Below are 14,397 nucleotides of genomic sequence, written 5' to 3' on the forward strand. Positions count from 1 at the left end.
AGGCTTGGGTGTTTTCCTACCTCTCCCATCACTTCTATCTCATATTTTTCTCTTACATCTTCCTGAGAACTGTTATGCCTGCAGGTTCTACTCTCACCCTTCCCTCCTCCAGCTGGAAGTAGGTCACTTAGCAGAAAATCAGCTAGTTGAATGCCAATTTGCTGGTTAACTCTTTGCCAGATTTACTAAATGTAAAGACTGCAATGTTGTCTTTCAATAATTAGCAACTTTACCAAGAATTAGTTAGCAGCATTAACAAAAATATTCAAGTTATTAGCTGTGAAATGTGTAGAAGTGTATATTTCAATATCGAAAACCAAAACAAAATGTAATGCGGGAACAAAAATTAGAATTATTGGTTAATTTTGATTTCTTTCTGATACTCTCAAATTAGGATTAAATTAAGTTGATCTAAATTAAATTTTGGATGATTTCATTAAAAAGTAATTTGAGTGCAATTTAATTCAAAATTCTGACTTTTTTCAGATGTTTTGAATTTATAAATTACAACAGAGTATGAAGAATAAGTGAGATAATACTAAAATGTTTTAGATGTTTTTAGTATTAAAAAGGTAGGAAATGTCATTCAAAGGTATTATGAAATAAACCAGAAGTAGGTGAAAAACTGTCCCATGTCATATACTGGAGGGGTTTCTTTTCTTTTCTTTCTTTCTTTCTTTTTAAAGATTTTGTTTATTTATTTGACAGACAGAGATCACAAGTAGTCAGAGAGGCAGGCAGAGAGAGAGAGGGGGAAGCAGGTTCCCTGCTCATAGATAGCCCAAAGCAGGGCTCAATCCCAGGACCCTGAGACCATGACCTGAGCTGAAGACAGAGGCTTAACCCTCTGAGCCACCCAGGCATCCCCTGGAGTGGTTTCTAATCAGGAACCATTTAAACAGGCAGATTTTGCTGTCGAAGTAATCCATATTATTTATAACAGAGAGGAAGACTGTTCTACATTCTGGATATATTCATAAGTGATTAGGAACCATTGTATGTTGATTACTGTTTTGCCAAAGCTTTGATATTTTTAAGATTCTTTTACAAAATCCTCAGAGTATATCAACCAGAAAATGTCACACAATATTTAGTATATAATATGATTCCTCCCATGTGTCCTATTTCATCTTTCTATTTAATTCATACTAACCATATGGTCCCTTCCAGATTATAATAGTCCCTTTCAGATATCTTTACGTCCTTTATAGCTAGTCTTCTTTTTTTTTAAGATTTTTTATTTTTTTATTCATTTATTTGACAGAGAGAGAGATCACAAGTAGACAGAGAGGCAGGCAGAGAGAGAGAGAGGGAAGCAGGCTCCCCGCTGAGCAGAGAGCCCGATGCGGGACTCGATCCCAGGACCCTGAGATCATGACCCGAGCCGAAGGCAGCGGCTTAACCCACTGAGCCACCCAGGCGCCCTATAGCTAGTCTTCTTATATGTATGTAACCGACTGAGCCACCCAGTGCTTACACTCAGGTGTAACTTATATATGTTTCATATAATATGCATATATAACAAGTTAACTCTCTCTGTATGAATAAATGTATATATGTAAGTATGAAACAAGTATATATATATAGTATACACATATCCATATATAATTCATAATCCAATTATGATAGTCAATATTAAAAACGTGTGCATAATTTTTCTATGTATTTCACCAACTTGTTCAAGCTATTAAATTACATTCATCTAAGTTGGCAAATTTGTCAGATTGGTCATTCAGCAAATTGATCATTTGGCTAACTGGCTTTCAGCAAAATGCCTGCTTTCCTGTCATATACCTAAATGTCTCAAAAAGCCAAGCACTGTAATTTGCATATATAAATTTTTACTCAACTCTTGAATGAATGAGCATCTTTAACATTTCTCCCATTAAAAGTGCTTATTTATATGATAAATCAATGTCTAGCAAAAGATCCCACCAGTGGTATTTTTACCTTAAATTATTAAATAAGTGGAAGGGATAATGTGACAATAAATAATTATAACTAGGTAGAAATTTGTATAACCAAAAAGTCAACTTGGAACCAGAAAAAGTGATTATGTAGCTTACATAACTAATGGTTTAAATTATATTAGTCTTTAGAATATTTAGACCTTTATAATACAGATTCATCATGGACCATGGGCATGAAAAGGCAACTCCTGATCACTAAAGTCCACGCTTTTGTAAGTTAAAAAAAAAAATCCAGCTCTAACAAAAGCCTACTGTAGGGCCAGCATCATGGACCTATGACGCATGTGGTCTCAGAGACCCCGTACTTTGTTTAATGTTCTGCTGGCATCATTGAGAAATCCTTAGTAATTTTTGAATGAGGGAATCCCCATTTTTATTTTGCCTGGTCCTGCTTGCCTTGATGATGAAAAAAGAGACAGATTATAAATTTGTCGATCCTTCAATTTAAAAGTAATTGGAAGAGGACCTGGGTGGCTCAGTTGGTTAAGCATCTGTCTTTGGCTCAGGTCATGATCCCAGTGTCCTGGGATCAAGCCCCATGTCAGCATCCCTGCTCAGTGGGGAGTCTGCCTCTGCCCAACCGCTGGTGTGCATGTGCTCTCCTTCTCTCTCTCTCAAGTAAAAAAATAAACTCTAAAAAAAAGAATTGATTTATTAAAAAAAGAAATAAGAGCAATTAGAAAGTGATAAAGAGTAAGAACTCTTGCAGAGCTAAAAGGCATAAAGGCTTCACTTGTGAATCCACTTAACTTGGAAAATGACCTGTGCATGGGAGCCTGATTTTGACTCTAGACCTAATTGTGAGAGATGATGAAGAAAAGGAGCTACCCACAAGAATAGGTTTGTTCTCTTCCTATGACTTCAACAAGTATTTAATATGTAGGCAGTAGGAATAGGGCAGTAATTTTTTTTTTTAAATCTGTCTTCACAGAACTTACATTCTTAGTGGAAAGAGTCAAAAAACAAGATAAGTGAGTGGAATATAAAAAACATTAGTGATACATGCTGGAGAGAGAAAAATAAGCAAGGTGTGTGGGTGGGTGGGGGATGGGGGCCAGGATTGAGTGTGATGCAGTTTTAAGTAGGAGGACCAGGAAGTCGTCACAGAGAAGGTCAATTTTGAGTAAAGATCTAAAGGTAAAGAGAATTACGTAGCCACATGGACATCAGGGAGAAGAGCATTCCAGGCATTTCAGAACAATTGCCAATGCCAGGAGGAGGGAGTGTGTTTGGTGTGGTATAAGATATGAAGTCAGAGAAGTAATGGGAGGAGGGGCCGATCATGCAGGATCGTGCATTTGACTCTGAGTGAGATGGGAATCCGTTGTAGAGTATTAAGCTGAAATATGACACGATCTAATTTATGTTTTCAAAGACATACCCAGATGCTATTTTGCGGCACTAGGGCAAGAGCCAATGCAGGGAGGTCAATTCAGAGATAAATGCAAAAAATCCAGGCAAGAATAATGGCATCTTTGACTCGGATGGTAACAGTGTTGGTAGTGCAAAGAGGTCAGGTTCTGTGTCTATTTGAGAATGAGGTTGCTGGGATTTGCTGACAAAGTAAGAGGGAAAAGGAGGGGGTCAACAAAACTGCAAGAGTTTGGTCCTCAACATCTAGAAATATGGAAAATTCACTGCTGGCGAAGAATGCGGAAAGAGGAGATTTGGAAAAGTGCATCAAGAGTGCATTCTTGGTGGGGCACCTGGGTGGGTCGGTGGGTTAAGGCCTCTGCCTTCAGCTCAGGTCATGATCTCAGGGTCCTTGGATCGAGCCCCGCATTGGGCTCTCTGCTCAACATGGAGCCTGCTTCCCTTCCTCTCTCTCTGCCTGCCTCTCTGTCTGCTTGTGATCTCTGTCTGTCAAGTAAATGAATAAAATCTTTAAAAAAAAAAAGAGTGCATTCTTGATAAGGGCTTAAATTAGGGACAAGAATGGACACAAGACAGGTTAGGATGCTGTTGTAGCCGTCTTGACTAGAGGTGATGAGGATGGAATTAGAAAGGAAGTACTGGAATTGTTAAGAAATGGGCAGATGCCTGGATGCAGGTTAGTGGTGGGGCCAGGGAAAGCCAGGACACCTTAGCTGTGGGGCGTTAATGCCTAGGTGGATCGTCCATCATTTACTACAATATGCAAAGCCTGGGGGAGGACCAGTTGGAAGTAGATGATCCAGACACCTGATTTGTCAAACCTGAGTGTGAGGGGCTGATGAGGAGAATGGTTGCTTACAGGCTAAGGGAACGAGATTTGGAGGCAGACTTCCAGTGCCGGATGCTTCACTCTGCCACTCAGCAGTGGGGAAACCTTGGACCAACTACTTAACATCTTTGTGCCTCGGGTTTCTTTTTATGTAAAATGAGAATAGAACATTACCAGATAGTATTGTTTGGGAGAAGTAAATTACTTAGAAAATGCCAAATGCTTATAATAGTGCCTAGCATGTACTAAGCCCTCAACAAATGCTAGCTATTCTTAGAGACTGAGTGTAAATGTCAAGTTAAGTAAACAAATAAAATGTGGAATTATTCAGCAGTGTATAGATGGAACTGAAACCATAAGAGCAGCTAAGATCTCAGGAAGGCAGATGTTTATGGCTTAGATGGGGAAAAAAAATATAGCTTCATTTTGCATCCCCTTCTATTACTAACGTAGACAACAAAACACAGTAGTGTGGTTGGTATCTGTGATATCAATGGAAATCATAGATATCTTCATATAAGATTATAATTGCAGGAGATATCTTGAAACATCATTTATGCTCATCACTACTTAAAGGAATTAATATAACATCACACATGCAGAGATTTCCCCCTCCTCATCATCTCCCACCAGAGTGGTACATTTAACTGATGTACTTACATTGACACATTATCATCCAAAGTCCATAATTTAGGGTTCACTCCTGATCTTGTACATTCTGTGGGTTTGGACAAATTTTTAACAACATGTATACACCATTAAAGTTTGCTCTCATGGGGTGCCTGGATGGCTCAGTTAAGCATCTGACTTCAGCTCAGATTATGATCTCGAGGTCCTGGGATTGAGCCCCATTGTCAGGCTCCCCACTCAGCAAGGAGTCTGCCTGACCCTCTCCCTCTGCCCCTGCCCCTGCTCATACTCTCTCTCTCAAATAAATAAATAAAATTGTAAACACACACACACACACACACACACACTCCCACACACACACTGGAATATTGTTCAGCCATCAAAAGGAAGGAAATCTTGCCATTTGCAATGACGTGGATGGAATTAGAGGGTATTATACTGAGTGAAATTAATCAGAGAAAGACAAATACAATATGATTTCACTCATATATGGAATTTAAGAAACAAAAGAGATGAACATAAGGGAAGGGAAGGAAAAATAAAATAAGATAAAAACAGAGAGGAAGGCAAACCATAGGGGACTCTTAACTCTAAGAAACAAACTGAGAGTTGCTGGAGGAGAGGTGGGTGGGGGATGGAGTAATGGGGTGATGGGCATTAAGGAGGACACTTGATTTGATGAGCACTGGGTATTATATTCAACTGATGAATCACTAAATTCTACCCCTGACTAATAATACACTGTATGCTAACTAAGTTGAATTTAAATAAATTTTTTTTTTAAAAAAGACTAGTTTTGTTGTCCTACAAGTCCTCTGTGTTGCTCCATTCATCCGTCCTTCTCCACAATCTCTGGCAACCTGATCTTTTTACTGTCTCCATAGTTTTTTTTCTTTCCAGAGTATCATATATTTGGAATCATATAGTATGTAGCCTTTCTGGATTGGCTTCTTTCACTTAGTAATATGCATTTAAGTTTCACTTAGTAGTATGCCGTATGCCTTTAAGTTTTAATAAGCTACATATCTCATTTCTTTCTAGAGCTGAATAATATTCCATTGTCTGGATGTACCACAGGTTATTTATCTATCCACCTACTGAAGGACATCTTGTTTGCTTCTAAGTTTTGGCAATTGTGAGTAAAGTTGCTATAAAAGTCCAAGTGCATTTTTTTTTAAGATTTTATTTATTTATTTGACAGAGAGAAATCACAAGAGAGGCAGGCAGAGAGAGAGGAAGGGAAGCAGGCTCCCCGCTGAGCAGAGAGCCCGATATGGGACTCGATCCCAGGACCCTGAGATCATGACCCGAGCTGAAGGTAGCGGCTTAACCCACTGAGCCACCCAGGTGCCCCCAAGTGCATTTTTTATGTGAATATACTTTTTAGCTCATTTAGATAAATACCAAGGAGTTTAATTACTAGAGTGCATGGTTTAGAGTATGTTTAGTTTTGTAAGAAATCATCAAACTATCTTCCAAAGTAGCTGTATCATTTTGCATTCCTACCAGGGATGAATGAAGAGGGTTCCTCTTGCTCCACATCTCCCCCAGCATTTGACATGTTCTATATTTTGGCCATTCTGATGGGTGTATCATGGCATCTCATTTATTTGCATATCCCTGATGAAATAATGACGTGGAGCAACTTTTCATATGCTTATTTGCCATTTATATGTCTTCTTTGGTGGGGTCTTTGGCCCATGGTTTTTTGTTTTTTGTTTTTTTAAGATTTTATTTATTTATTTGAGAGACAGAGATCACAAATGGGCAGAGAGAGAGGAGGAAGCAGGCTTCCTGCCCAGCAGGGAGCCTGATGCAAGGCTCGATCCCAGGACCCTGGGATCATTACCTGAGCTGAAGGCAGAGGCTTTAACCCACTGAGCCACCCAGGTTTTAATTGAGTTGTTTGGTTTCTTATTGTTGAGTTTAAGAAACTCTGTATATTTGCATAACAGTCCTTAATCAAATATACCTTGTGCAAATATTTTTTCCCAGTCTGTAGCTTCTCTTTTGAATTTCTTGACAGTATTTTTTGCAGAGCAGAAATTTTCAATTTGAATGAAGTCATATTCATCAATTAGTTCTTTCATGGATCATGCCACCAGTGTTTTTATTTGTAAAAGTTCTTACAAATAGCAGTTTCTTCATGCAAAAAATCTCAAGATAAAAAGCTAGGATACTTCCAAAATGGAATTTCCTTTTAACAAAATTATTTTTTCTAATGTCCTATAAAATGAGAGAGACTCTAATTCAGCCATATTCACTGAAAATGTTCAGGTTGGTTTTTGAAGTGGAACAGAGGAAATTGTTGCAGCAGGTGATGGAGAGGTTGTGGCCACCAGTTGACCCATGAGCTAGACCCAGGCATTGGAGGCTCCTCACACCCTCCCCTGACCCTTGAATGTACACTCTGCCCACCATTTCTGTATCCTTGAACAGTGTGAACAATGGGAACAGTGACGCAGCCTTGAAAGAGTGAGGTGTCGTTGAGACCGTCTGGACGGCATACATGACTGAACCCAGTTTAAGATCTCTATATAAACTTTGAAGATTCTGGCAGATAGTACAGAAATCTTGTTCTGCAGATGACCAAGACAAGCTTCCTATGTAAGTTTCCTTGCTTATTAAAACCTCCACCTACTCATCTGGACTGACCTGCTTCTTTCTTCCTTCTCTTCCCCATCCAGGTGCAGGGGCTAGTTTCATATTTTATCTGGAAGCTCCCAAGGTTGCAAACCAACAGAAATCCAAGAGAGGTTCTTGTGTCAAATGTTTTCGTTCAGGGTAGAATTATAAAAATATTGTAAAATTTCGAAACAAGCAGTGGAGGAATTAACAACCTCAGTGTTCCCCTGGAGTATGTTGTTGGAAGAATTCTTATTCTGTGAGTCTCTTTGGAAACTGACCAAGACCGTTGACTTGTTCAGAGTTGTGAAGGGTTGTTTTATTGTTCTGTTTTCTTGTAAAGATTATTTTTCCAAACAAAACTTCAATCGGGGGGAAAAAAAAGCACTGCACTCCTCCCATTGATTGTAGTAATACTTGGTAATACATCCAGTATTCTCGCCTTAATGAAAAAAGAAGCACCTCATGATGTCATCACTTTTTTTTAACACAGACATGTGCTAGGGATTAAAAATATTCTTACAGTTTCGAGAGAAGTTTCACCAATGAATTAAAAGTAATCAACATTATCCTCTGATAATTACTCTGAAAAATTGAATCTAAAAAATTGTCAAGAAAAGGGATCAGAATATGAGGTACAATAAGTCAAGCAGAGAGAATCAATTATCATATAGTTTCACTTATTCGTGAAGCATAAGGAATAACACAGAGGACATTGGGAGATGAGAAGGAGAAGTGAGTTGGGGGAAATCAAAGGGGAAGACAAACCATGAGAGACTGTGGACTCTGAGAAACAAACTGAGGGTTTTGGAGAGGAGGGGGGTGGGGGTTGGGTGAGCCCAGTGGTGGGTATTATGGAGGGCACGTATTGCATGGAGCACTGGGTGTGATGCATAAACAATGAATGAATTATGGATCACTGAAAAAATTTTTAATTCAATTTAATTAAAAAAAAAAAGAATATGAGGTACATCTTTACCAAAGAGTTCACTGACTTTCCCTGAGAACAAGACTTAAATGCTTGTCTGAATTAAGGATGGCTGGCTTTAATTTCTCTAAAAGAAAAGAAACTCCACGTTTGGAACACTTTGAAAAAAAAAAATGATTTATCTATGAGTTGGCTCACCTGGCAGTTATTTTTAACCATATGAATAGATAAAGCTTTCAAGTCCAATGTGGCTTCTACTTTAAAAAAATTATAAGGCTTCTAGGATTAGCAGCTAGTGAAGAATGCCAGACTTTGAAATGCTGGAGAAGGGGCTTCATCCTCAGATGACTGTCGATTTCTTCAAAAAGAGAAATCTATGGACAATTGGAAACTATTGAGGATTCTTTCAGAAGTTACTTTTATCTTGATAGTATTAAAGCTGAACCATAGATCCACAATCCTTTTCTTTCTGATATAAACTCTATTGAAGGTATTGTCCTAGACCATGATCTTTGATCTTAGGACCAAATCTTATTATAGTTGAAATTTAACTCAAAAAGTCTTTGAGAATCCTGTGTTCTTTGAAACAAGTTTTCCTGGCCTTGCAAAGTGAGCTAAAGAAACTTTAATTCCATTTGCCAAAAAAAAAAAAAAGTGTCTTAACTAATCAGTATTTTCAGTACTTGCAACCATTAAAACAAAAATCTGAAATTGCTATTTCAAAAATAAGATAGGATTTTAAGCTTACCTGTGTTTGAAATGCTTGCCTTATTTTTGTGTTAAGATGAATATCATACATATATTTTGAAATATATTTTAATATAGTTTCCTGTGTAACTCGAAGAATTTTATTTTGTCTTAAATATATTATTATTAGAAAGAATTGATAGACTTCACATGAGTACCAAAGCAACACAAAACAGTCAAGGACCCCTGAGACAGAGAAGAGCTCAGTCACATGATGGGGGTTTGAAAAGTTCAAGGTCTAGAAGAAGAGACATTAGCAGCCCCAGAGGCAGCAAGCAGCCATGAGTTAAGAGAAAAGTAGGATAGTGTCACAACATGAGAATCAAGAGAAGAATGTGTCTGAGGAAGGAGAGTGGTCATTTGTTACCAATGCTGCCAAGAGGTTATTAAGGTAGTTCTTTTTCTTGACCTTGACATGAATAGCTTCAGTGGAATGGCAATTTCTATAACCCGAAGTTGAGTGAGTAAGTAGGAGAGAAGAAGTGAACGCAGTACCTATAGACGACTCAGTTTAGAAGCTTTCCTTGCTTCCTTGGGGGAGAGCTGTGACCAAAACATGTTTGTTTGTTTGTTTGTTTTATAAAAGATGCGAGATACCAGGCCACATAACTGCTGTTAGGGCTGATGCAAAACAGGGAGACACTTCTGATGAAAAAGTCTAGAGTGGAATAATCTCAGGAGAGAAATTACCGAGAAAGAGAGAGTTCTGGGATTCAGAGCCCAAGTGGAGGAAAGGCTTTCAGAAGTCTGGGTCCAGATTCAAGAAGGCTGATAAGGTTTGGTGATGGGATGATGCTGAGTTCTTATCTGATTGCTGCTGTTCCGTGGTAAAGCATAAAGCAGTGTTGTTAATGTGGGAGACTGTGTGAAACGGACATTTTGGGAAGTGGAAAATGTATCCTAGGGAAGTGTAATAGCATTCTGGGGCAGTCCAAAGTGTTCTTTTCAGATTTGTGACCATTGTTTCCTTTACTTTTTTATTTTTTTAAAGATTTTACTTATTTATTTGACACAGAGAGATCACAAGTAGGCAGAGAGGCAGGCAGAGAGAGAGGAGGAAGCAGGCTCCCTGCAGAGCAGAGAGCCCGATGCGGGGCTCGATCCCAAGACCCTGAGACCATGACCTGAGCTGAAGGCAGAGGCTTAACCATCTGAGCCACCCAGGCGCCCCTAAATTTTTATTTTGAAAAATTTCGAGTCTGTTTGTGATAAGTAACCTTTCCCTTAGATTCACATTCTTTATCATTCTCTCTCTCTCTCTCCTTATTAAGTATAAGCGCTTTTGTTGTTGTTGAACCATTTGGAAGTTAGTTACTATACACCACTTCATTCCCTGAACACATCAACGTGAACAAAGTCATTCTTTGTGAATACACATGTAACACTCAGAAAATTTAAAACACTGATACTATAGCCAATATTTACAATTTTCTGAGCCTCCTATTAATATTCTTTATAGCTTTATTTATCAAGACTGACATATTCCTTTAAAGACAAATATCTCTTTGTTCTCTTTTTAACATAAAATAGTTCTTGAACTTCATTTCCTTCCTTTTTTCCTTTTCAATTTTTTTTAGTCTTTTATTCTTTCATGACATTAACATTTTTTTAAAAGATTTTATTTATTTATTTGACAGAGAGAGCGATCACAAGTAGGTAGAGAGGCAGGCAGAGAGAGAGGAGGAAGCAGGCTCCCTGCAGAGCAGAGAGCCCGATGTGGGGCTCGATCCCAGGACCCTGAGATCATGACCTGAGCCGAAGGCAGCGGCTTAATCCACTGAGCCACCAAGGCGCCCCGACATTAATATTTTTTACAGACTTTATTTATTTATGTCAGAGAGAGAGAACACAAAGAGGGAGAATGGTGGGCAGGGGAAGAAGCAGGCTCCCCGCTGAGTGGGGAGGCTTGTGTGGGACTCTATCCCACGACCCTGGGATCATGACCTGACCTGAAGGCTGATGCTTAACTGACTGAGCTACCCAGGTGTTCCCATGACATTAGCATTTTTGATAAGGCCAGGTTAACTGTCTTTCAGAATGTTATTTCTAAAATGTGATTTTAGAATGGGACTTACCAAAATCTTGTGTAATTTTCTTCAACAAAGTTCAGGTGATCAGATGAGGCAGGGAGTAAGCTCTCAGGGTTGTTACATTTAAGCAGGACAGTGTGCGATTGAACCGTAATTGTAAGAGAGTTCGAATAATAAACCCTCAACTCTGTATGGGTAAGAAGGGAAAGAGAACATGAAGGGAGTAAGGGTAATGATATAAGGGTGGTTAGGTGAGTGGAGGTCCCTACAAAGTCTCTGTGACACGAAAGCATTGGGTCAGGAACATTGGAAAGGGCTGATCGGTGAATACACCTGTGCTTTTTCACTCTACGGGTCTGCTGAAAGCCCAGTGTTTCACTTGAGATAAGATGCGGGAGAGACATGCTGTATACAAAACCGTTTCATGAGCACCATTGCTGGAAGTACAGCATATATTATACATAAGGACTTGTAAAGTCCTTTACCATAATTGTGACTTTAGGTTACACCTCCTAAGAAGAGCACTCATGAGTCTCATACTTTATCATCTTCTCAGCATCCCCAGCAGAAAGGAATGGAGTTGTTGGTAGGCGACTGACTGTCAGGTAGAACTTGTGACTAATGGAAATCCTTAAGCCCCTCAGCGATAGCTCTGAGAAGAGAACCAGAGTGTGTGCTCGCAGGCTGGAGTAGCGGAACTGAATGCTCCTCAGATTACACAGTGTACATCACTACCCGGATCGCCTGCACACCTGCCGGTTTAATGGACGTCTCTATTTGCGTTACTCTACATTATGCCTCTTGTTTTGTCAAAGGGCAATTTTGATACAAGTTGCTGCCTAGAAAGGAGAAACTCTCAAAGATGTGCCCTCAACAAATAATTTTAGATTAAGGAGGTATGCAATAACTGGGAGGCATGTATTAGCACTCAATTCTGGTGATTCCAGGCACGAAGCCAAAGCGTTTATGAATGTGGTGAGTACTGGCACCAGTTCCTTCACATAAAGTGATTTTATGAACAATAGTGCACTCTGAGTGCAGAATCTATCTGCCTTCGTTAACTGACATTCTTTGCCATTGTCAGCATAAGCCGACATTTATTGAACATCTACGGGGTTTTGGCACTCTATAATGTACTATTTATACTTTCTTTTTTTAAACACTGACATACTATGAAAAAGGAAAATATGAGCATTATTTCCTTCTAAAAAGAACTCTATAAAAGAGGAACATGATGACAGGGAAATAAGACACTGGAAATTTTCTTTCACTTTTTATTAAAAATTTACTATGCTTCTTTTTTTTTAACAAAATAGCTGAAATAGAACTATTTCAGTCATGACATATACTATTTTAATCAAATTACTGCCGGAAATACTGAATTGGCTTCAGAAAATGATACCAGTAAAATAACATATCTTAGAGTAGCTTCATCTTAATTTATACCAGAAGCATATTCTGAGGTCCTCGCATTAGGGAGACAAACCATAGGAGACTCAATCTCACAAAACAAACTGAGGGTTGCTGGGGGTTGGGGGAATAGGCATAGGGTGGTTGGGTTATGGACATTGGGGAGGGTATGTGTTATGGTGAGTGCTGTGAAATGTGTAAGCCTGATGATTCACAGACCTGTACCCCTGGGGCAATAATACATTATATGTTAATAAAAATAATTTAAAAATATAAATTTCAATTCAATAACACTTCCATCTAGAAAAATCTGGCTTGAATTGGAATTAAGCCTGCTGAAATTACACACTTCAGCTGGAGAGAGCTCCTGGTAGAACCAAAATACGGGCTTCAAGTGCCCTCTGGTGGCTGACTGGCAGAACAACCAAATACAATTTGAAGTCTGGAATAAACAGGCACATGCTAAATTTCATTCTCTGTTGCATTTATTTATTCATTTCTTGAAAAGAAGTTATCGAGAATTTATTCTGTTAGGCACTTAGGATCAAAAGATAAATGGTATACAGTCTGTGTCATAGAAGCATGAGAGTAAAACTGCCTACAGATAATTTCAACCCTCCCTGCCAAGGGCTGTTATAGACGTATTCCATTCCAACCAAGATAGGTTGGTTATCTTCATTCTTGTAGATATTATCATGGTAATTAATATTATATAGGAATTCCTGAGAAATAAAAGCAGCTATTTTTCCACATAGGGTGTAATTCATCTATTTATATAAATCTAGAAAGCAAATAATAAATAACCACATATATCTAGAGTTTTTCCTAGGAGTAACTCTAATCCACATTGCTTTTATGATCATTTTATTAATAGTATTAACAGCTTTGTACTTATTTTCATTCTTGCCATATAAAATTATCAGGCCTATAATGCAGCAGAGTCGGTCTTACCTGGTAATTCAGTGTCAAAGATGAAACAAGAACTCTAATTGCCTGCCTGCACCTGTTAGTTTTCTTGGTGGATTCATCCAATGACTTTTGTGTGGTTTCTGATGGTAATATGAAGGGTTTTGTGAAGTCATTGAGTAATATGAGATAGCCATTTACAAGAAGGATTAAAACACAGATACACACATGCGCGCGCGGACACACACACACACACACACACGCACACTGGATCATTTCCAACATCAGCTACTGAGCAGCTGTCACAATTCTCTTGAGTTAGATGGAGTCTTTTATCAAGTTATGAAAAGTCACATATCCAATTACCAATCCCCAGCATCACCCAGGCCTAGCTTGGCACTGTTCAACCAAATGATACACTCGTAACACCAAAGCAAAGTGATTACATAAATAATTCAGTTGGGTCTTCTTTAATCTTGAACAAGAGAAGCTTATAGTCATCTTAATTAGTATTTTACTCGCCCAGTGCTGTTGTGTGACAGTATTCTATTTAATTCCTGACATTGAGCATGGAATGGTGCAAGACCTTTGAAGAATGTATTCCTAGTTTACATAAATCAATGACGGGAGCCAAAAAGTTGGTTTATTTGAGAAATACCAGTAGTTCTAGATGCAAACAAGACTATTCCTAAGCAGTCAAAAAAACCTAGAGGTAGTGGACGTAGAAGTGGGCAGTTTTTGGCACTATCACTTTAAAACTATATTCTTTCGTACTTTCAGTTGCTATATTTTCAATTCAACTTTCTTTTGTTCCATTTCAAAATATTTTCTTATTTCCATTTTCTCTTTAAGCTTCACGACCAGTTTTTGGTTTGTTTTCACATACACTACTATAAAATAAAGACTATTGTTCTTAACATTTCTGACGCACCATTTAAGATGGTCTCC

Source organism: Meles meles, chromosome 1 (assembly GCF_922984935.1).
Source record: "Meles meles chromosome 1, mMelMel3.1 paternal haplotype, whole genome shotgun sequence".
Lineage (NCBI taxonomy): Eukaryota > Metazoa > Chordata > Mammalia > Carnivora > Mustelidae > Meles > Meles meles.